Source organism: Apostichopus japonicus, chromosome 14, assembly GCF_037975245.1.
Source record: "Apostichopus japonicus isolate 1M-3 chromosome 14, ASM3797524v1, whole genome shotgun sequence".
NCBI classification, from domain to species: Eukaryota; Metazoa; Echinodermata; class Holothuroidea; order Aspidochirotida; family Stichopodidae; genus Apostichopus; species Apostichopus japonicus.
Window position 1 is genome coordinate 8,390,607 of NC_092574.1, and position 25,752 is coordinate 8,416,358.

Sequence of the window (25,752 nt, forward strand, 5' to 3'; positions counted from 1 at the left end):
AGCTAGCCTGTCCCCCCCCCCCCCCCTCATGCTCCAATCGATGAAACAGACGTCGGTTTCAGTAATGTCTATATCGAGGTAGAAGCTAGCCACGCATAAATGTTCTGTTATTTTATTATCTGTTATCTATACAGAAGTTTGGCTGTACTCAATTTCCTGTGGAGACTCTTTCACTTCCTGTTTAATTCAGGGCCAACTTTGAAGGGGTTTGTTGGAATTTAAGAAAAAAAAATCTGGAGGTATTTGGTATAGTTCAGTAGTCAAGTGGTAAATGTTAATGCCATGTTTTGCGTTACATAGGCGTAAGAACAGGGGAAGAGGGTCCCTGCCCTAGCTCACCCCCACACCCTCCCACCCCTCCACATGACCATGAGCATGTTTCTGCCCTGACATTGTTTTCAACTAAAGATGTGTACTTTGTATTAGCCAAAGGAGCGCCAGGCAATGTAACAGTCCTTTTTTTTAAGTACCTCACAGTACGACAAATTTTCGATTTTTGTTTCGAATTTCGACAACAACAAAAAAAGGAAAGTTCTGACGTGAAAAATTGGTGGTGACAGACCGAAATTCGTACAGTTTCAAGAAAAGTAGAAATTTGGATATAAAATTGTCGTGATTGCCAATGTACCATCCAGTGGGCCACCACAGCATTTCCAAAATGAGGCAAATCCCAACGGAGACCCCAGACCCCAACGGTATTGTTCCTTCCCAACCAACCCTCACTTCTTTTTTTGATAGCTTCATATATATATATATAATACATTGGTCCGTGAGGCTACCCCCCCCCCCCCCCCAATAATCCACAGATGCCTGTGAACGCAGAATTCCATGACTGATTTGTGATGGAACCGATAAGACCCGAAGTTCTGATTCGGACTCGTCATCGTCGTGTCAATGCGTCAAACTTGACAACGGTCAAAGGTCATACGTCTCGTCAACACTCAGTTTTTGATGAGTCTTGTTTGCGCATTCCTTGTTTTTTGTTCCCATCCTCTGTTTTGACAAGATGAAGGTTCCTCAACGCACGATTAGTATTTTGCAAATGTCGGTCATGTTTACTTTGAGTCAAATCCGTTTCCGGGATATAGCATGGATCAGCCCAGCTGTTACCTTTCATAAATAGGTCCCCGCTTGTCAGGAAGGGTCTCACCAATAAAAACCATGCATGACAGCTCATTTACATCGACGAAAATGAAATGCGTCTGACGTCATGGAGATACCGCCATTTGACGGTCACTGGGAGATAAGCAGAGCGTGAAAGATTCATATCCGGTCTGAATAAACAAATCAAGTTGCTGTGAAATCTAGCCTCCCTGCCTCAGTCGAGTTCGTAGACTGAGTGATATTTCACGGTAGGCTAAGGAGAACAGAAATGACGTACCGCGATTATCGAACGGCTTAAAGACTAAAGGGTGTGAAGACTCGCGCAAAAAAAAAAAAAACGTATAATGCCGGTAATCTGACCTAGTTTCGAATGAGGTGTAACAGAAGTGTTAAACACCACCATCGATCCCCAAAAATACACATACAGCTTGCTACCGTCGGTAATTAGACACTATGTGTACAGTCAGCACATACAACTGCGGTCAATACCCACAGCACAGTGTACAAACGATACAGCGATGGACATCTCAGGTCCAGCTAAAGATAACAAGGTATCACGTTTCATTACTGTCTGCATTTTGTAGCGACACAAACAAAACGTCACTTGCAAGCAACAGAAAGTTAACTTTTCCAGATGTGCGCACGCGGTTTGGGCGAGCCTTCAATGCCTTTAAACGTGGGTAATCCATCTGTTACCCAAATTAACATATATAAACCTGTGTGTAAAGGACAACTTAGGCTACACAATGTGGGTAATGTATAGGCTACCAAAGAATACACTAGGGCCAGCTAAAATGACGTGAGAGATTATCGATCAGGTTGTACCAATTAACAATAACGTGGGTAACCATAGGTTTACCCAAATACTGGAAGTCTGGGGAAAACTATATGCAACTAACGAGTGAACTGCCCTGTCACAACTCATAAACGCGGGGGGGGGGGGGGGGGACCACTGTACACCGGAAAGGAAACAACAAACATAGCTTGGGTATTCCATATATTACCAGAATGAACGCTACATTAAGCCAACGTGAATAATCTCTCAGCAATTATTGCGTGATTCTGTGTAGTAATGTCTGCCTATATATGAAGCCTAATTTGCCTACACCATTCAATGCAGAATTTGATGTCGTCGTTGCATATAGCAGCTATAATTATGTTACATCCTTTTGACAAATTTCCTTCACACATAAAGGAAATTTTTCAAACGTATATGGAACATAAGACATCTATGGTACATTGACATTAATCCTTGGGGAATGGCATGTATAATGCCGTAATAATGTAACACATTGTTTTAAGTGACGTTTATAGTAATGAAACATGCGCGTGAAGTTCAAAACTGATACCCAACCAGCTAAAGTTACCTTAAAGGTGACACACAGCCAACCATGAATATTAGATTATATCACAGATCTCTTTATGAAGAACACCCGCTTCGCCCCAAACAGCTATAGGCAAAATCTTGCTCGGTTTTGCATAATATCTGGTAGTACAACAGTCTGATAGCTGCCATTTTGTAAAACTGTGATGTCATCGAGCCACTAGGATCTGACACCTTTAACTTTTCTCTTTTTCGTATTTTCAAGGTAGAATGTCATAAGTATTCAAATTTCAACCAATGCTTATACGCTATGTTTAAACTATCAATATTCATCTTTATCAAACCCCACCTCCATTACAGAATATAAACGTTACAGCAACAGCAACAACAACACACAAGAATTTGAAGCAATTGTAGCTAGATGATGTCATATCCAGACTTGTTCAAGTCTTTCCCCTCGTGTGTGAAGGAGTGGTAAATCCGTGATATCAGACCCAAATGGAAGCAGACTTTTCTTACAATATATTTTGGGGAACTTGGTTCATGGCAGTTATCTCTAATACATATAAACAATAATGATGGTTAATATTTGTATATTCTCCTTAAAGAATCTGTTATGTTTTTTACGTTATATATTCAGGAATAAAGTATTCTGAGTGTTTCAACTTTACCCGGATGTATATATATATATAACCTCTGTGGCCACTTGACTTTCCCCCTGGTGTCGAAGGATGACCAAGTCCGAGCTTAGCAGGGTTCGGCCACATTGCACAACTACAACACATGGTCAAATACATGCCCAAGGCTCCGGATAACTTAATTGTTTTAAAATTAGGCTACTACTCAGCACGGTCCCCATTCAGTTACTTTACAGATGACCCTCCATGTGGTGAGAATTCTAGGAATCAAAGAGGCAATTTTCTCGTGATTCTTACTGGTCAAGTAATTAAAGCGATATATAGCCAAGCAGGGTTAAGAACGTACCATGGTACCAAGCAGTTGTCGCACGTTGTTGTATATGAACCTCGGCATATATAAGTCCCATCACACTGTACGTTTACACAGGTGCTTTAGGTGTGAGTTTACTGAATTTTCAAACTGACGACTGATGGGCATTCAACCATCGTTCTGTTTTATATTGCTTTGGTGTTATTGTAACACAATTTAAATTTAAAACAACAGAAAGATGAAAACCCCTGAACCAATAAAATGTTATAAAAACTCGGTATGTGGGCAAATTTTTTTTCGACTGATACTCCGTGTCCATTTTCAGCTTCGCCCTCGCTCCAGTACAATGATGACATAATTCATAAATATTCATGACTTAACTCTATCACACGCAGCATTACTCATGCTCTTGTGATCAATACAGTCAGCTCTATGTATTGTGCGACATAAGAATCAACCAATAACGCAGAATAAACAAAGCACAAATTCGATCTCCAACTAAGCCCTTTTATAGTGTCTGGTCTTGATCGAAAACTTTAAGGCAAAGTACCCTGACCTCAAATCGGATATATCTCTTTAATGAGCCAATGGCATAGCGTACAGAATCGGTCAGTAACCGGCGAATCCTTAACTTTCGACCGAGGCTTCTCTTTTTTCCATTTTATTTTCAATACGTTTGGTCGCGTTGCCGAAGGGTACACTGCAGTTTAGGATCCATCGACACAGGGGAATTTGGTGGGTGACCTTCCATCAATGTGACCTACTTTATACTAGCAGGTGTTTGCCGTGTTGATCCACAATTCTCGTTGGGGATACAACACCATTGGCATGTTAAATGGTGTTTCTGTGGAACGCCAAAGTTACACTTATATATGGATAACTTTCAAATTTGTTTCATATTCACTGCAAGATTTTCTTGTATCTCCAGGGGAGCTTGTCATATATCATACATACCTAAATGATGACGTCAGCTGCCCAGGAACAGCCACAGATTATAATGAAAAACGGAAAGCATCGAACTTTCAATTGTTTCAAGTAGCATGTTTACAAATAAGTTAGAAATTTTTCAAGATCAAATACTGATAGATATCAGTTTTTGGGCCTCGGGACGCTTACTGGAGGCTTAAACGTGATTCAAACGTGAGACCTCAGCAAAATAAATCCTCTGTTCAAACAACTGAGTTATCAAGCCTTCAATCAATTGTTTGCTGTTTCAAAATTTGTTATAAGTTTGTTTTTTTTTTGCACAGAGAGTACAAATAAAAATTACGAAATATGAAAACTGACTTCGTGAATGATTCCTACGTTATGTCTTTCTATTGTAAACTTGTCTATAATCACTTTTTGATTTTCTTTGACGATATTGCGATAAATTCTGCATTTTAAATTGGTCGTGCTTACGCAATTAGAGCAAAAAGTGAGGGCGCTCAGTAGATATTAGATTTCGTAACACACAAACACACATATATATAATTTTATACAGTACTGCAACACGTATATTTACCGAAACTACAGTGTTGTTTGCTCAATATGCGAACTACTATGGGCTTTACTGTACGACAATGATAAAAAATGCATATATGATTCCATACAAACTTTCAATTTCTATTTCGTGCGAATAAACCTCTTCAAAACCTTTCAATTATGTGTGTTTAAATCCAAACGTAAACAATTTACACCAGGTTTGCCGCCAATAATTGGCCGATTAATTACACGAGAGGTCTGCTTCTCTACTCTCGCACAATAGTTTTGAATGCACGCGGGGGATCGCTCATCGAGTGAACGCTATAATTGGCGTTACTACGCTGATCAAAAAAAGGTCACATTTTGGTCAAGTATGGATATATGTATGTATGTATGTGTATATATATATATATATATATATATATATATATATATATATATATATATATGTATATATATATATATATATATATATGTATATTTATATATATATATATATATATATATATATATATATATATATATATATATATATATATATATATATACATATATATTTAAATATATAAATATATACATACATACATACATACATATATGGTATTTGTCAGATTACAGGGAACTATCTCACGGGATTTATATGGTACAAAGGCATGGCAAACTCGCGGGCCTCACATCGTCGGCGGTCGACATTACGCAATGTTCAAATTACTCGAGGTTTCATAACCCTTGCCGCCTGGTACGCTATATATCGTCAAGAACCATCGCCGTGCATTCAGAAACGTAGCCTATATAATTTACTTTGGCAGTATTCATTCAATCTTTTGGTTGACCATGTCAGGGAATGGGTTTCCCATACCACGTTCTACTTATATACCGTAACCTCTTCATATATGGCGTCATAAAATGGTGCGAAATGCTAAGAGCATAACTGGATTTTACGGTCTAAACCTATTGACACATTTGAGAACGATCACTATGAACAGCTGTCAGCGAGCAGGGAATTGTCCCCGGCTCGGTGTGTAGGTTAGTGACCCGCCATCTGTCACATGGTCGTCGCCTATGACTGCGTTCAGTCTACACAGTTACTATAGGCTTATAGCTAGTATGCCATGAGAGGTCGGCCATACCAATTTTAAATTTAATACCGGTAACGTGGCAAGTTGTCAGAAATATTTGTTATGATTTTATTTTAACTTTATCTTAATCTCTCAAGTAGCTTATTAACACGAATGTTTTCAACCAGAGCACGGGCTTCATTACCCTATATAGATTAGCCCGTGCAGTAAGCCTTCGGTGGTGGTAAATTACGTCTTGGAATTTCACTGTTTTTAGCATCAGCAATGTAAAGAATTTCGTACTTGTGCTTACTGAAACCACCCCCCCTCCCCTCCCCCTTTGCACGAACTTCCATTAGGTTTTGCCTTTCGTTTTGCTATTGAATTAACTGCAACATTTATCAAGAACATTCATGAATGCGCGACGTAACATAACAGTGACGTCAGACGCATAGACCAGTGAACACACTGTAACCCTGCGCAGTTGTATGGCCTAACAGCATACATAAATATATCGTTGTCCTTTAAAAAAACACAGACCCACACACTGTGAGATGTTGGCAGGCTGCAGCGGTGTATCAATTCTTCCAAAAGTTATAGGGTGTGTGGGGGTGTGGGGGGAGGGGGCTACAGCCCCATGTCTTCCTTCTGGGTAAACGAAAATCATTACCTAATTCGGTTGGCCCATTCAATGTGCTACATGTATAATAATTGTATTGGCTTTAGAATGGTTGTATGCAGTGTTATAGTTAACAAAGTACCGATGGTTGTTATTCACCGCTCATCGTTAGCATGCAGGTAATACATTGCGTTAAAAATATCATCTTTTTTTTCCTTTTTTCTTTTTTTTTAACCCAATCACGAGCGTTTAACACGCAATGATATCGAATTCATGACGGTTGACAGTGAAAATCCGGTGAAGGTCATTCATTTTGTTTTTTAATCCCATCACATACCATTTACTACACGAACCGTTGGAATTTATCTGTTAGGATAACGTAACCTAGGCTAGCTCAAAGCTATTCATGTTTACTTCCATTGCATACTTTACCTTTAGGGCAAACTTGTTTGTCTCTCCACGGCAAATAGGCCAAGAACATTGCAAACAAAGGGGGCAGCGATTCTGGTCGAGCCGCTGTTTGGTAAGGAAACAGAATAACGGAAATATAACGGCGACGGAAAGTGGAAAATCAAACAATATGTTTGACACTTAAGTAGCTCTCGTTTTCGATACAAAAGTATAGTAAATTTTCAGTTCACGTGTTTTTGTTGAGAATCAACCATATTGCTACATCACATAGGCTATAAACTTCGTACCCTTGTTTTTTTTCATTGACATTTATTTATAAAAATCATCCGCTTGGTTTAAGTTTAAGTTTCTTCAGTATTCAACAAATCCCCGGTCTGATACTGACATATAGTGCCAAGTTCCAGGAGCTTAAGTAACAAACGTGTTACATCTTACCTCGAGGTGTACTTTGGTGGAAATAGTACAGTGCAATTACTGTCGTCCCGCGATACACAGTTTGAATATGGAATACCTATTCGTGTTTTTGTGACAAGACACCGACCATTAAATCTATAGCACATAATATGAAAAGACAACAAATAAATCCCCCACTCATATTTCAAATCCCCATGTCAATGTGCCTTATCTTACTCGAAACATAATTGGTCGGTTCTATATAAAGACAGCAGGCTTCTTAAGCAATAATACTTCAGTGTCTTCAGACAATAGTTATGAATTTATTGGAATATCTGCCAAGTATCCTAGCAATTGTTATGGTAAATAAAAAAAATAAACAATTTGTTTAGCTGTTCCAAGAAACATGACTTTTAACGCTTACTGTCAAGTGGTGGGGTGGGGGGGGGGCGGGATCTGGAAAGGACGTAGGACACTGTTAAGCCATGGAAGTCTTGCACCCTGTCAGGATAATCATGAGCAGAATCCTTACTATTGAGCGTGGCGTATCAACCTGTTGAAGCATATACTTGAAATACCGTTCTCAACATGATCATCAACAAAGAGTCGGTCATTTGGGATCGAAGTCGAAAACCGAATATCGAAATCGGTTCGTCTTGCTATTAGAAATCCGCCGCAAACAGGCAAAAGTTCTCAGTCGTCGCACCATATATATAGACGGAAGGTCACGAAATTTTCGCTGTGGTGATTGAGAGAGCGAGGGGAGGGGGGGGGGGGTGGATGGGGAAGCGATTCTTCTGTTATTGGAGGGAAGAACGGTTGACATGGATGTTGGAGACAATAACCGGTTACTGACGAACAACTTAACCGAGTCCGTATTGTTCTAAAAAGAAATTTTCCAAACGGACGAAATTCCCCAGTCGCATCACAGGTGGAGTGTCACCAATAGTTTGTTGGATACTGCAGAGACAGCGAGGGGTTGGGGAGGGTGGGGATTTGTGGAGGGGTGGGGAAGCGTTGTTCAGTTAGAGAGGGCGGGGTGGGGTAACGTATGACAAATTACATTCACTATTTGCTTAGGAGGAAAGTTAAATTCTGATGAAACGAGAACACGGAAATGGATTAGCATATTTCGTGTGTAAATGACGTACGTACTATAGCTTAAACTTGACCAAACATCAAGTAATGTTTGAACGACAGGTAAATTTGACCAAAACGAGTGTATCTGATAAATGATGTGAGAATGTATAACGATTGTCATGATAGACTCTGTGCGTGGCCTATAACTGTAACTGTAACGAAAGAAACAACACCTTGAACACTATTCTAACAGTTAACAGCATAATACCTCCTCATCATAGAGTTTGAAATACCAACATCCCCGTATAGGTACTTGAGTAAGTTACAAATGGATTGACTATAGTCTAGCCCTCCGTCGATTTATTCACCGGCGAGCTATATAGGGTTTCCACCCACTTTCACCTATACTTTGTCATTTGCGGCGGTGGATCGTTCTTATAAATGCAACAAGAGGTATAACTAGGAATAACTTGCCAAGCGCCTGCTAGGACCCTGAGCAATCAATTTAAGAACTACTTAACAACTTTTCAACAGCTAACTCAATAAAGGTATTTGTGAGAGTATATTGGTTGACTCACTTAGTCACTTCCTCAATTATAGTTGCGCCTGTTTACCAAGCTCTAACATAAAACCAATTGAGATAGTTCGATAGTGCTTGCCTTTACTTTTGCTGGGCTTTGTCTTGGCTCTCAAAACCCCCTCTTCAAAAGATGCCTAGAAATCTTAGGGCAATTTAGGAGCAAACAGAGAGGACAAATAAAGATGGGATTATTTCTAAGGGATGTAACAGCCTCCAACTGATGAAGCATTTAGGACGACTTTTTTTTTTTTTGGAAGTAGAAAATAGAAACTAACACCTGGGCATTTTGTAAAGAATATTTCCTGACCAATTGTATTTTCGAGGGGGGGGGGGGGGGGAGGTTGGAGGGCGACTGGTCATTTTTGTACCACAACCATCATCATTACAAAGGTAGGAGACAGACTGACTGTAGACAGAGGGAGGATGTAAATGGAATTCGATGAAGTCTAGACTGACCACAAAGTTATATGGGTAGATTATACAAACCAATTAATGTCAGGTTTTTGGTGGTTCATAAAGCTTGACTAATCATTCTGTTTTATTTCAAATATATATATATAGTGAAGTATAACAGAATGTATACAAACACAGCTATAACATTGTATACATTTTGACTGTATCGTGAGGACAGATAAGTTTATTCCATAAAACAACAAACATAATAATAGTCCTTGGCTATGTTGTCCGTCATGCGGTCGGAAAATTTTCTCGGGGTGAGATGGGGTTGGGGTAGTCTTGTTAAGACCCTAGTATGTACAGCCTATAGTGTACCTTTCATTTTCACAAAGCTATTTCCCCGTATCCCGTATCTATTTGCTGTACTGCCCAGAGAACGTCCGCGGCAACGCTTTCGATTGATTTTGTATCGGAAAGATCATCGGGCATATAAAATGCAGTTGACAAGCACATTCGTGGTGGCAGAGACGGACTCTGAGGCATGTACAGTTTGTACGCGAGAAAAAGAGTATTACCAACGACTTGGCCAAGACTGGGGTTGGGGACGCTACAAAGGATTCATGGGTTACGTAAATACGGAAACTGTATTGGGAGTTATATAGAGTATTACGTAATGCTTGCATATGCGTTGTATAAAAAAATAGGCCTGTATAGCTATATGTGTCACGCCCTCCAGCCCAACCGCCATTCAAAAACGACAAATTTGTTAAATCCATTTCCTGTAAATTCGTGCCGACCCTCTAGCCCCCCCCCCTCCCACCCCAAACATCTTCCACAACCAAGTCCTGATAACGTTGAGTCTGAAGCAGAGACAAATACCCTTGTATAAATATAAACTGTACTTCTTATGATATGCCAGTGTACTTACCCCCTTCCACCGGGCCGTGGGGGTGGGGGGGGGTGGGGGTGGGGTCTTTATGTGTTTATTTAACGCAGTTAAGTCTACCCAGGCCAACTCTGTATGGAAAACAAGCAATTTTCTCCTTTTCGGCAAAGAATAACGAACAAGCAACCTTGTTTTCAATTTACGACCAATATGTATAGATTTTACCAACGATACCGATCCGTTGGTCAGATATAATCACATGCCATTAAATTAGATAGATGATGTTACACTGTAGCATTGACCCGAATAATATCCGAGAACAATGAACAGGAAAGAGGCTGATTAACAACCCATTATTCTATTGTCATTCTTATATCCTCCGCCGTTGAGACTGTGCATCCTTGATATGTAACGACTTTTGTTCTGGTTGTAATGTTTATAACGACACGGTAACGAAATGTTTTAGAACAGGCGCGGTCAAATTTGTATTACTTAGTTCTGCTAGCTATCTCTGATAGGCCAGGGAATTTGCTTTATCCCCTGACTATAGGCCCACTCCTTTTACTGAGCACACAGAAGCTCCTGGTGTAAAGACGGACCCATTGCGCGACCGCTTTGATTTTCGGCACCAATACGTAGGCTACATGCTCGAGACAATCTTACGAAAACTCTGAGAACGTTGTAGCATACGTCCATGATTTTAGCGTATACGTTTAACACTGTCATGATCCGCCTATACTGGTTACACGGCTTCCACGTGCACGCTGTGCATTCGTTGTCATTGACCAAACAACATGAAATACGAACGCATGCAAGTTACGTAATTTTTATCCATCAGTGGACTGCGTATAGCAGACGATGCGACGCGTCGCCTTTGAAGTATAATGGAGTTAAATAGTACACATTTTGCCTTGTTCTAGTGTATTTAGTTCCGGCAGAAAATGACGCAGCTTCGAGCACTAACTGCTGCTTTAATGTCGACAATGTTGTTATGTAGGATCACCATATACCATATATACCGGGGGAGGAGTGGGGGGGGTGACTCCAACCCTCAACGTTCACGTGTTTAACATTTGCTACCCATCTTAGATGATGAAGGTTAAGAGCGCCGGCGATGATGGATCATATGCAGCACAGCGGCTATATTATCAACCAGTGTTGTAATTGATAGAATGTGATCGATTGATAATGTCAACCTTGACCTAACTAGCTGATACTTTAAACCAGTAATTGAATTAAACCCCTGCCACAAAAATGAACTGTCTCAAATTAAAGGTCATTTATAAGATCAATGTTACAAGTGAAACAACTTGCGACATTGTCATCCGAACTAAAAGTAACTAATCAAGTGGAACTAAATATCGTCGTCCAATACTTATAAAAGAAATATAAAAAAGAAAAACAAGAAAGTAGATTTTACAAGGTTTTCCTTCAACCTTGAACCTGTCTGTGAGATTCCGGTAATTAACCGTCCTCTTTTACACAAAGATGATAACCTACATAACTATACCAGTAACCTATGCTGTATACAGTTAGGGTTGTTTCCCTCTATATGCACCCCACGATCACCCACTGTGTATCGACCTACACAATGGCACAAATTTTGGACCAAAGTTTTCCTCTTCAAGAACAAAAGGTTAAGTTCCTGCCTGTGAATAAAGGGTCTTATGTTTTGTACTGTTTTTTCTCTTCTGCAGTAGTACCGTAGTCCATCATAAATTGTAATGAAAATTTAAATCCAAATCCAGCTGTTATACTGATTCTTTACACAGTTCTTTTCAAACAGCACTCGTTGTCATCATATGGGTAGCATTAGGCGGGTTCGTCCTTTCGAAGTGAATATTTAGTGGGAACACAGTCCCCCGCCAACCCCCTTCCCATTCTGATTTGGACACACACACACACACACAAATGTCTCTTCTACGACTACAGAAAATATACCCAATATAAAAAAATACCCAATATTCTATTGATATTGGGGACGCGCGGGTGGTGGGGAGGGTTGGCATTATATATCCTTATTATTTCTGAGATTAACCTGCACAACACTTTGCCACTTGGAAAAGGTTTTCTGATGGATAACGAAAGTCATTGGATGACAGGCATTGACGAGTTTTACATTAGGCAATTACAAGTCTTATGAGAGGAAAACTACTTTGAGGGTGGTGGTAAAATGCTTTGATCAAGTTTGAGCATGAGTGACCATTAATCGACAATCTAGCATATTTGAGACAGGTACTACTGACCTTTAAACATTCAAGTACTCATGGCACCAAAATGGCATTTTAGACTTGCTAAAGTCTTCAGTCTAACATAATCCTATATGAAGAAACACATGCAAGTACACGTGGCACCGTGACATCAGTTTAGACTTGCCCAAGTCTTCAGTCTAGCATTATGAAGGCTATCTCACAAATAAACAGTCAAATACTTCTTAGTTTGAGGCAGGTGCTCATCACAAACATCTATATCACACAACGAAAAAGATAACTTGTTAGGTTCGCTCTCGTTTTAACGATAAAGTTCAGGTTTTTCATGAAAGTCCTCTTGTACTTTAAATTTATTCTTTATTAATTTTTATTTATTTTTATTACTATTAGTTTTTTTTGGCAGTCAATTCTAACAGCAAGTTTTAAATCGCTGATTTTCCAACCACAATCAGCTTTATATATTATTCATTAATCAGAATTGCGTGATGAAAACAACTAAGTTCTTCCTGGTGAGTAATTCGGAATGTTCTTTGAGAAGGGAGAGGATGACAAGACGAGGAAATGGCTTCCTTTTGATACTATACTTAAAGCAGCAGTTTGTGTTGCCATCTGTAGTTACAATCAGTATAGTTGACCGTTCAATTAAATATAAGATAGATGAATACACATAGATGCCGGCTATTACTTATAGAACACACAAACCCAACCGTCATAGTTGTCTAATACGACATCTCATATCACATTTTACAACATTGTTCTGATATTTCAGTATCGAAAAAAAATAAAAATTAAAAAATGCTGCTTTAAGACATCCGTACATATCCACCACCGCTTCAAGTTTACACATTGCTTTAAAGGTAAGGTTAAACAACTTTTGAGTTAATTTACCTTTCTGGTTTAATTCACCTTGATCCACCCACGGATTAAAACGCTCAATTATTTTCTCATTTAATAGAAATTTTCTGCTGCTAATCAGACGGACCAGTATATATCTTCAGGTCAAGGCGCTATTGATTCTCGAGTCACGTACTTTCTTGAAAAGTCCTTTTTTTTCTGCTGTCTTCTTTTAAAAGTTTTTTATGTATTGTTTTATTGAATATTTTTTTGTTGTTGCAATATTTCAATGAAATGCGATGACTATTCAGGATACCGTGATATGATAAATCATACAATGTAATTTTCCTGACCGTTTTCGTCGTCTGCAGACAAATGGCCCCTACATAACACCACCTCGACCCCGGCCTTCCACCGAATACGTCCCCCGCCCCCACCCCTCCCCGTCTTCTTCAACCCCCAGATGTACGTTTAATGGTAAACGTGTCGACATACGGACATAAGTTAACTTAAAGGAGACTCCTCACGTAGATAAAATTGAATGCTATACTACTGAATAAAATACAATTTCACATGCAATGAGAGGACAGACTTCCTTGATGTGAAAATAAGTTACTCATTGGCATAGTAGGGAAGTTTAATATACAGAGACATCCCCAGTGAATCAGTTGAAAATTTATACTGCTGGGAAGAGAGTGACTATATAAGAATACGTGTGTTTACAACATGTAGGCCAAATGATCGCATTCCAGTGCGATCTAATATAATTTAACATTGATTATACGTAAACATATCAAGTGCATTGGAATGAAAGAACCGCCCCTCCACCCCACCCCCCCCCCCCCCTTCAGAGGCGTCGATGACCAGGTGTCGGGACCTGATGACAATGTAGTCACTGGGTCCCATATTTTTATTCTTCATTCCTCCTTTAACATGTTACAAAATTGAGAATACATTATTCTTTATCCATATTGTCCCCTGATCCCTCTCGGGTCTCCTCATTGATCCCCGCGCTGTGTCCCCCTGACCGCCCCTCTCAACAGACATGCATACCCTGTTCTCCGTATTCGTATCAACACAGTTCCTTTTGCGTATACGACACTGATGGACCGGTGGGGGGGGGGGGTGAAGGGAGTTGGCAACTCCCTGGTTAGACCGAGTGGACGACGCGATGCCAGGATTTTGATGTCACGTGACTATTCCTTATATTGTCACGTAGGTGTTAGGTATGTCTTGTTAAGTTTCACTTTTGTTGTTGCTGTTATGTCCTTTAGAGTCACGAAGAGGAAGTAAGCCGTTAGAATATTCCAACAACAAAAAACATTTAACAATAGTTGTTTGTCTGTAAGTTTCGTCGTAAAAACTATGAAGAGTCTGGCAAAGTGGCATCGAATTGAAAGGTTTCCCTCTCCTATATACAGGAGCCTGTGTTTTTCCTCTGGCATCAGCGCATAACGGTTGTAAACAAGTCTTTCTCTTGAAGGTATTGCACACGATATGAATTGAAAAGCGACCGTTTTCAAGCAAACCAACCGCTCTCTTCTATCCTACATCGCCTTTACATGCTGTTTAAGCGGAAACATCCATTCAACTGGTATACAAGTTTCCTATTGTCCCGACTTTCTGCGGGCTGCCTTTCAAATCCGGTAATTTATTCTTTGCTTAATCTCTTCCAGAGCCGAAGGCAGCGGTGCGTGCAAGCGAATTATGTATGCAAGGATGCCCCTGTTGACTGTTTTTTCTCCAACGCTGAGTAAAGTTTTGGCCCCTAGGGTAAAAAAGTTGGTCCGACTTATCCCCATTCTGGTGAATAGCCACTACCCACTAGCTACACCAAGGCGAACGTTTGATCCCGGCGAAAACCAAACATATATGGTTTTAAAAAAAAAAATTACGCTAGCAGCATAAGTTGGTCCCTTTGAATAAATGGAAAGCTCAGAACAAAAAGATGGGGGAAAAAAGGGAGAAAAAAACGTATTGAACTTCATTTAATAGGTCATAGGTAGGGAAGCATTTTTTTCCAGGTTATTTTTCATTTTATGACAGATTAAATTTTGGACGCGGCTACATCCAAGCCGCTTTAAGTTACTTGTTACATAAATTTTAAAGAAGAGAAAAATGAATAAACAAACTGTTTACAAAATGTGGCAGTCATAAAAAAAAAATGTTGATTTTGGGGGCAGGCTTTATATGATGAGTAACCAATAACAAAATGAGGGCGGAGTTTAGGAATCAATAAAAGTGGCAAATTTCTGGAAACCTGATACCCCCCCAAAAAAGAAGATATTTAACCTTATCAGTTTCTAGAAATAACTGAGCACAAAAGGGAATAAAAGTGAGGGGGGGGGGGGAATACCCATTGTCCCAGTTTTAATCCTCAAGAAAATGTTAATTCAATGTAAACATGTTAGTTTGAAGCCATTTTGAATTTTGTACGGCGTCTATGAGGAGTTCATGGCCAAATCATGTGTGGCATACCTATATAAAAATGTAATCAAAGCTACGTGAAGGAATTTGTCCCTTTTACTAGTATTGTAAACTTTCCAAAATTTTAACTCCGTCCATAAAGTCGTTCGGCTTCATCATCATGATAACAGGAAATCTGTTTAATACTCGATCCTTTTGGTTAAAGGATGACTTTATATAGACTGTAAAGTATTAATGTGCTATAGTTTAAGATATATCTCACCTTTAAATTATGATTAATCTCTGGAATAATCCTTTAAGGGCTAAAGTAATGATTACGTCGACAGGCCTTAATGCCCATGTTAATACGATTGTTTTATAAATTGTAAGTAGGCCCTACTCTACCCAAACATGTCCCTTTTCACTTTATATCAACAACAGATGAACACTCGGATGACAATCAGAACCATTTGTCATTGACAAATTTTTGTAATTCATGAAGACGTGATCATATCTTGTCGCATTTCCAGAATCTCGTATATATATATACTAAACTATACATAATCAACCTATGAAAGTGTGAAATATGAAACTTACCTTACTTTGATTACATATGAGTAAGCCAAACGCGACCGGATTGTTTTAAACTGACATTTATCAAAATCGATCCTCGATTTCGATTCATCGATTGAACCCCCCTCCCCTCCCCCTCTCTCTCTCCCTCGGCTCTGTTTAAGTTTTTTTCAGTCTATCATAAGATTTTATGACATCCTGACGCATTTATACTTGTAAAATATATTTGTTAAAATAAAGCGTCCGAGATTATCACTTCGAAATTGTATAGCCTCAAAGGACATGCAGGTAGTTGTCCACTAGAGATTAGAAATGCAGGTGAAGATATAGGTATGAGTGTCGCCAAACCATCACGACTAGACGAGAAAGAAAGCAATATCACTCAATATTATATAGTAACAGTAATCTAAGCAAAGAAAACCGCTCCCCAACCTCCCCACAAACATAGCAATGACACTACACATCTTCACGTTCCCCCTACCCCCCTCACCCGAGTTGTTTGTTTTTGTTTCTTAGACACGGTTTTCTGCCGATCATGTTTATTCTTTCGCCTGCATTGGGCTGTCAAGCATTAATCCACGACTAATTAATCTCTCATTCTCTTAAAGTATCTTGACCTGAAATCGATGAAACGACTTCCGCATTTTTGTATATATATTTCATTATTACGATTCGAAAAATCGATTAATTGGTTGCATGAATGCACCCAAAAAAGAACATTTGTCCACTATCTAAAGGGAGACCCGCATCAATCGAAAATAGCTAAGCGGCAAGAACAATGAGTTATATTGACTGGTGGATTACAAAGGAGCCACTAATCAGGCATGATATGTTTGGATGTATCAAAATAAATGACCATTTACAAACGTCAGATAACGTTAACGTCACATTGACACATACGATACACGTTATTCCAGTGTATGATCTGGAACCGTACCAGCCTGTTAGGGAAACAAAACGACAAGGCCACCTTTATTCCCTGCTAAACGCAGGTACATTTTCCTTCCATCGATCCTGGCACACTCTAGAAATTACTGTACAACTTGTGTAAAAAAAATATTTAAAAAAATACACAACACATAGTATGTAACTATATTTTACATATCTCCTGGTAGTCTATTTAGTATAAAGCTTGAAGGCTTATTTCAAAATCGACGAAAGATATTAACCATAGTCACCGTATCTAACCCTCACCCTACCCCTCTGTCTGCCCCTCCCCCAATTGGTTCTGATTAGAAAATATGCCTACCATCGTGGTATTGATGGCACTAATCTAATGCTTCTTTAACATCTACAAAAACGTGTCTCCCTTTACTTTCATGGGAATTTTCTGAGAATGATAAAGGAAGCAAAACTTGGCAACGTTACAAACTCCTGCGTAGGTTTAGTTCGATAAAAAATTATTTAATTTGTTGTTTCCGGATAAAAAGTATAGAAACGAACGAAAGTAAGTTCAACTGTGGCGGGTGTTTTATATCACGTTTTTTTCCATTCCAGGGAGAGAACAGAAAAAAAAAGCAAGAGCAAACATAACCTTGCGGCTGTTTAGAGGGCGCTCATCCTCTTTACGTTCATGCATTTATCAATGCTCACGTAATAAAAGTTAAAACTGAGCGTTCCATGTGTCCATGCATAAATGAATTGATTCAGGATAAAGATATATTACTTCGTTACTTCATTAAATCAACAGTTTCGACCAATGTAATTCTCTAGTGTTGTAAGTCGTGCGATAAATCTATAACGAATGTAACCTATCCATTCTCCCCTCCTCCCCTACCTTCACTGATTTTTAATTTTTCAATGTTTTTTCTTTCTTTCTTTCAGTTGTGTTGTTTACCATAGGCATAAAATATTTCACTGATCTTGAGTGCATGACGAAAGTAGTGCGCTACAGGAAAGAGGGTTTAGTAGTTTAATGTGAAGGAAACATGCAGGAAATATAAAAATACAATTCTTTTCAATCAACAATTTAAATTTAAATAAAATGTAAATGCTCGCCCCATATAAAGCATCTGACTGACATTTCATATGATTTCTTAGGGCCACTATTTTGTCTATTTTTCTAAAAAAAAAAAATTAAAAAATGGTATATAGGATCGAGAGAATATGAGTCAATGCACTGAGTATGAGGAATATATGATGAAGAATGATTGATGTCCTAGTAGCAAGGTGGATCAGAGAGTCTCTTTAGGAGAGCTATGGCTTGAAGATTCCTGAACTTCACTTTTGCTAGCCTCAACTAAATAACTCCTTGTCCTTGTGTAGGACAAGAAGGAGGAGAACCCTATGTTTGCACAGCTGCATATCAGAGTATTCTCCCCAAGTAGGATGGCTCAAAGGACATCTGTTCAAGTCTTCAAGAGGACTCGTGGGAGTTGATGGGTGGTCCTCCTCCACTGGAGACATTTAGGGGGGACAGAGTGGTGGTGGAGGAGTACAAATCTCTCTGCCTGTTTCATCAGTCATTTTAAGAGACGAGGTTCTCTGCAAAAAATGAATATAGGCCGACATACCTCTCTTCTATGTAACTGGTTATGTTTGACTTTCCGTCCTATATCCGTTCTGGGTACACGGGGTGGAAGAATTAGCAGCATTCTGAATAAGTGATATTCCATACCAACGATTATGTGGGGGGGGGGCTTTTTTATGGGTGTTGTCGTGGAAGGGAATAGGGAAAGTGGAATGGGAGGTGGGTGGAAAGGATGAGAGGATAAAGGGAGAGAAAAAAGGGGCGTGGAACGGGGAGAGAATAGGAAAATAAGAGTTGACTGAAGAATAGGGAACAGCTCATTCTGTCAACCCATTCCAATGAAAATTTGCAAAGTTAAAATATATATTTGTATTAAATTTTAAAACTTAGAAATACATTGGCAGATTCAATGGAGAAACAATGATGCACTAAACCCATTGTGAAAGCTGTGTCATAAATGATTTTTGTGAACGATAATGACAGAGCTGAGTGTGAGAAGGCGGAGGGATCACCACTTTTTGTTAAGGAGGGGTGGGGGAGCAGGGAAGAGGAAGGGATGTAACACTTTATGGTAGATATTATGAGTGGTATATCATTAATGATCTTCACTATTCATAGTATTTTAAGACAAACATGGCTTCTTTTCTTAGTCAAGTTTCTCTATTACATCCCATGTCCTCCTTTTAAGTAATAAAAGCACATTTCTTGTCTTCCTTAGGTATGTTGCCTATTGATTTTTCTAAGAAAGTTCTATATGACCAACTAAACTGCTTCTTAAATAAAACTTTAATAACTTAGACAGTGTAGCAATTTCACAATGAAATTTAATACCAAGTTTCACAAGTTCTTATCCATTCTCTTATTTCTTGTTAGTTCCGATGCTTCTGAGGCATAAACTCAAACTCAACAAGTAACATATTAAGGCCAGCTGCTTACATGGATGCACTCCTGATGCAGTAATTAACAACCACAAATATTAACAGTCTAAAAGTGTTGTTGAAAAGCAACATACACTATAAATGTTGTAGTTGTTTTAGTTACCTTTTACCCATCACAGACTTAAATATTGACATTTGCTTATCGCTTGCACTTTCTATTTCTCCTTGAGCTAGATGCAAATCTGAGGTGCGTCCCCCCCCCCCCCCCCCCCTTAAAACAAAAGATACAAGTGCCTGAAACCTATCAATATTGTTTCACTTTTTTTCCACCCAAATTACACCAGGTATGATGAAACGTTTGCATAAAATTTGATGTTTTGTGAGTCAAACAGAGTTTAACACTACATTCAAATTAAGGGGAACATATCTTCTCCACTGGGCTTAAACCATTAATCAATTCATTAATTAATTAATTCCAGATTATGAGTGTTGAAATGGTTGTTACCACACCGGTAAATCTCTCAGATTGAGTGGTTCTCAGAGGGCAGTTCCAGGATATTAAAAAGGGAAGTAGTATGGCCCCCTGGGGATCATTTAAGCCAACTGCCATGTGGGGAAGTCTGGGGACCCTTCCAGAGAGGTGGGGGAGGGGGTAATTTGATGCAAGACGGTGCAATCTGGGGCGTCTTTGGGCAATAAATTAGGTCTATAATTCGGTATACAGTATACACGCATGTTTGTGCTAATAACTTCTGTTCATATTTTTATGTGGCGATGAAAAAATGGGGGCATGTACATGGCCCCTACCCCTCCCCCCTACACCCAGTCTGGATCTGTGTCTGGTACCCATAATATTGCATGTCTTTACTAAACTGATGCCAAGATACCACAGAACACACAAAACGATAGCTTTTCAAACACCAGATAGTGTTCGTAGATTCGCCTTACCTTGTATTACGATTTGGTCTGGATTTGAAATTTACTTAATCTATAACTATACACAACCTACTGTAGGTTACCATGTTTTAACAGCCTGGGCTGCATGCATATTACTTATAGTGAGATATTTTAGTGGATATGAAAGGGGGAAAAAATGCAATCTGCAATCCTTGGGAAAAGGGAACATAATTATGGAAAATAAACAGATTTTATCCCCAAGGCACTTTGACAAGTGTTTAGACAGAGCTCGGTTTTTGTGGTAACAAGGGTTGGTAATACAAAGGTGTTGGGTACAGTCAAAGAAATCCACAGAATGTGGGCTGAGAGACACTCAGGCACCCAGTTCTGACTACTCTGTACAAGCGAACTTGTTAGCTGCTAAATGGAAGGAAAAGAAAACATGGATAGATGGATGGAAAAATATCATTTCTTTTTTTGTCTGTTTTTTTTTTCTGGTGGAGAAATATATTTGTAGACTATTTTGTGATATTTTTAAATAGATTTGGAGATGATTTGAAAATCTAAGAACAGTTTTAAGGATGCTTGCATAATAAACACACACACACGCACACAAACTGATACAACTGAAAAAGAATGATCATATTGGTATAGAAAAAGTGTTTGCTCTAATTTTTCTTAAAAAAAGTTCTTAAAAAGTTTCCAAATAAATGCTGCCTAAACAATATAGTTTGACATGTATTGTGAAAAGTTGTACCAACTATCCCTGGTGGAGATAGGGGAAAACCAAACGAAAGGGTTCGTAGGTGGTGTAGGGAGGAGTAACCCAAGCTTGTAGTGGTGGGGATAGGTTAAAACCAAAGGAAGGGTTCGTAGGTGGAGTAGGGAGGAGAGTACCCGAGCTTGTAGTGGTGGGGATAGGTTAAAACCAAAGGAATGGTTCGTAGGTGGAGGAGGGAGGAGTACCCAAGCTTGTTCTGGTTGGAAGAGGAGAAAACCAAAGGAAGGGTTCGTATGTGTAGTAGGGAGGAGAGTACCCGAGCTTGAAGTGGTGGGGATAGGTTAAAACCAAAGGAATTGTTCAAAGGTGGAGGAGGGAGGAGTAAACGAAGCTTGTGCTGGTGGGAATAAGGGAAAGCCAAAATAATGGTTCGTAGCTGGTGGCCAGAGAGAAGATGTTTTGACACACAGAGATAACAGGATTCATGTAATTAATATCACAGGGAGAAATGTCTCCTTTGCAAATTTGCTTAATGCAAACCAATAGCTGTTTTTATTATTATTTTTTTTTTTAAGTGAAGCTACATTGCTTTGAAAATGTAAGTTACTCTCCCTGTCTCTCTCTCTGTCTGTCTGTCTGTTAAGTCAACATAACTTAGGGGAGACTTTGGGGGAGATTTAAGCGACTGTCTCCAAGCACACTGATGAACATACTTATCTCTGTCACACAGACACTCTATAATGAAGGTGGCATGTGCATTATGAGTCCCCCACTGCCATATCTCCCATTCGCTGGTGACAGCCAGTCTCCCCGTTCATGCACCAATGGCCCGCCACCTTACATACACATTTAACAAAACACAGAGATACAGTAGCCAGTCCATATAAAAAGCATTCCTCCTGAGCAATAATATACATATTTTTTTTTTCCTTGACCTATTTCTTGACTGGTTTACCCAGGTATGTAGAACAGCATATATATATATCTTGACTCTTTTATCCCTCCCTACCCTAAACATCTCAAACCCTACTTATTCTATTTTAATTCAATTTGACATCAAAACAGAGTCAAGAATAAAGGAACGCTTTGCTCCAGTGCGACATAACGTGGATCTGGTCAAACTGTCAGCTCTCATTTGGGAGACGTTTGACGGCTTTTGCATCTTTCCAGAGAATCATTCAGGATTGGATACAGTAGCAAGCCTCCTACATGTCCGAGGAAGTGTCCGACTTAGATATCACTTTACCAAGTATCAAACCGATACCTTTACCCCTTCTGAGAAAACATTACCAAACAGGTAGAAGCAGAACCGCCACTCGGCTGCACCTCCCGGTGGGGAACCCTGTTAGTTTCTCCTTGTTCTATCTAGTCTCGTGGTGGATGGCACGCAGCGTGGAGAGATTGTCCGACGCAGATGGTCTTGTGTGTGATTAGAGAGTTCAAAGGAACCAGGCAATGCATGAAACAAGAGAGCAGCATTGCAGAAGTAAATAGCCAAAAGATATCAGTGAGTTAAGGTTTTGGGGGCCCTCGAAGAAGAGAAGAAACTAGGGCAAGTTCAAGGTATCCTTGGTGCAGCAGGGAACCCCTTTTTCATGGTTATCTATGTATACCTAGGGAGGATGGACCCCTGATCTAAAACTATGTCATTATTTTTGGAGACAGTGAATCAAGATACATGGTTTGTAACTTCAAAGAACAATTGTTTACAAAGCTGCTGCTGTCAAACTAATTCTGTAGCAGCAGAGAATGAAAAGGGGGAAGGGAGGGGGACAGATATGGAGGGGATGGTGGGGGGAGGGGAGTACAATTGGCAACCCAAGATTTAATTAATAAGTATATAAGTCACAGAGTACAGACATTTTTTGGAGTTTTTTTTTTTCATTTGAATATTTATAATTTTGGAACGACACAAATTAGAAAGGAAATCTACGTTCTGCGTCGGGGGAACACAGCTCATGACTTCAAAAGTTTCAATTCGGGCATCTCCATCACCATATTAAGCAGTCACTCACTCTACCCTAGCAGTTGCTATTCACTAGAAAGTACTTGTACAGTTAACCGTAATATTAAGGACCTCGCAAAAACACAATTGACTCAACTGCCATAGTGTCGTTGTGAAGTCGCATTTGGTATTCAATAAATCTGAATGTTTCACATTCCATGTCGTATGAAGCTCTTCAAGTGATAAAACACCTGACTGCATATCCAGAAAGAAAAAAAAAAACCTCTCTTTAAATCGTTTGCTTTAACAGATATGATATTGTCGAACCACGAATCACACTAGATAGACCATGCCAAACAAAGTAACAATCTTTGCAAAAGCTTATTCCATTTCAAGAAAGAAAAAAAAACATACAGACAAACACATTAACAGACAGACAGACAGACAAAAACATTTCAAATCAACAAACCAAACTCTTTTCTTATACATTACACAGAATGGTCACTTTTGTACAGTAATTTTTACTATTTTTCTGTTTTGATTTCTTTGAATTTTATTATTACCGATGAGATATTATTGCCGTAGTGTCTGATGTGATTTCCACGTATCTAATTAGGGAGATGTTTTTAATTATTCCTAGTTTTACGCTGATGAGATGATGGGGTCTTCCATGGTCATTATCAGATCTAGGTTCAATTTGTTAGATTAAAGTTTCATGACATCCTGTTTACAAGTTCCAACAATCCCAAGAGCTGATTTAAGCTTAATAAGAATCTTCCGCTGGGAGAAATATGGACCTATAGACCACTTAAAGCAGAACGCAAACAATACTTTAGGTCTCCAATTATATTTAAATATTAAAAAAAGTTCATCATATATCTCCAACTACGCCGTCTGTATCGCCATAGCAACCTATTAGTTTGCTTAATTGTCTATCAATTTGAGACTGTCTCCAAAGCAAATCATGAAGAAAACAAAAAAAACAAAAAAAAACAGAGAAATTGAAAATTATTATTTGGGAAGCCAATTATTGGCTCGAAGGTGGGATTCTAACTAGAAAGCCTCTGAGGTAAATCTTTAGGAAGCTCATAAATTTTATCATTTTTTTTTTCTCTGAAAATTTGGGGAATGTACTTTGAGAAATAAAATATCACTGTAAGGATAACCTCTGGCATTCAAACTTCTTTGCTTGGTAAAGGCCAATTTTAAAATTGTCACCTTTGCGATCCTCCACTGACAGATATGACAGCCTAGGGAAGGGTCTATGTGGAGGAGGGGGGGGGGAGGGGTCCCATTTCAAAATTTGTTAAATGACTAACTTTACTAAGGTTGCTTAGTTGCAACATGGTGTAATATTTTTTCGCAACAATTAATATATGTTCATGTTTTTATTACTTTCTTCCTAAAAATCAATGGAATTTCTTTTTGCTTCTAATTTTGTTGTCAGGCCCCCCCCCCCCCCTCCCCAAATTTTTGTCAAACATAAAAACACTACAACCCTGACTTTGAATACCAGGAAATAAAGATGAATCTGAGAAGCTGAAGAATATTTCTATTTGGTAACCATTTGTGCTCTTCTAGCATTTTCTTTGAAGAATACTGTATTGCCTAGTATGTCCAGGGCACATATAAAGGTCATCCTAATAGCTCCCAAATTTTACCTCATAAAGGTTACAGTCTCTTTTTGGTGCTGGGGGGGGGGTGGCAGGTTGGGAAAGGGGAGATTTTTTTCTCAGGTGAAATGAGACTACAAGATGCTTAAGGCAAGAAAAGGATGTGAGGATGGCCATTAAATACGCTATTTGGATATTTTAGCATATTTGATGTGAGGACCGAATATGCTTAAAGTGTCCGACATTTACATCTCTAAAACTGGTTTTGGGAAAAGTTTACCACGAAGTGGAATTAAAGCCAGCAAATTTTCTAGAAATTCTGACGACGGATTGAAGACGGTTGCCAGAAAAGCTTGACGACTGCATTTCCAGAGGTAACTGACCTGTTTTAACTAATCCATTATCCAAACCCAATATCCCTCTACCGCTTTAATGTGAGAAAAACAAGCAATTAGTCTGTTATAAAAATTTATCCCTGGCTTCTAAAGAGAGGTAATTAGTTTACCAAAGGGTGTCAATGTTATCCAACAGACAAATAATTAACCAAATCTAAACATCCGAAAAGCGAGGCGAGAAAGAGGAAGTGATGACTTGTAAAGAGGTTTGCCTGACCTCTTCTACAGACTTTGAAGAAGGTGCGATAACAAATTTATCGAATCAATGGAAAGAAATGGGATCAGCAGGAAGTGCAGATTCATCTCAACTTGGATTGTAAAAACAATTTTTTGTTTTTTTTCCCTTTTTTTGTTGTTGTTAATGCAGCAGAGTGTTGAGGTATACCACACCGCTTTCACATCACCGGAATAATTCTCATCGAGAGTGTGGAATATTTTTTGACTGTGTTGGTTTGTTGGATATGGGGAATTTGAAGGAACCTATTTATTCCTGATGGAATAATGGCATAGATTCGAAATAGTCTAGCATGACACAAAAAATAAAAAA

At 39.0% G+C, this 25,752-nt stretch overlaps 1 long non-coding RNA gene across 1 annotated transcript in view; it reads right to left on the bottom strand.

Moving 5' to 3' along the window:
- Positions 1-25,752, bottom strand: part of LOC139979353 (uncharacterized) — a 77,029-nt gene that overhangs the window by 32,086 nt on the left and 19,191 nt on the right. Inside the window, exon 2 of the long non-coding RNA XR_011797137.1 lies at positions 6,950-7,033. This is a non-coding gene — a long non-coding RNA (uncharacterized lncRNA). The remainder of the gene's footprint in view (positions 1-6,949; positions 7,034-25,752) is intronic.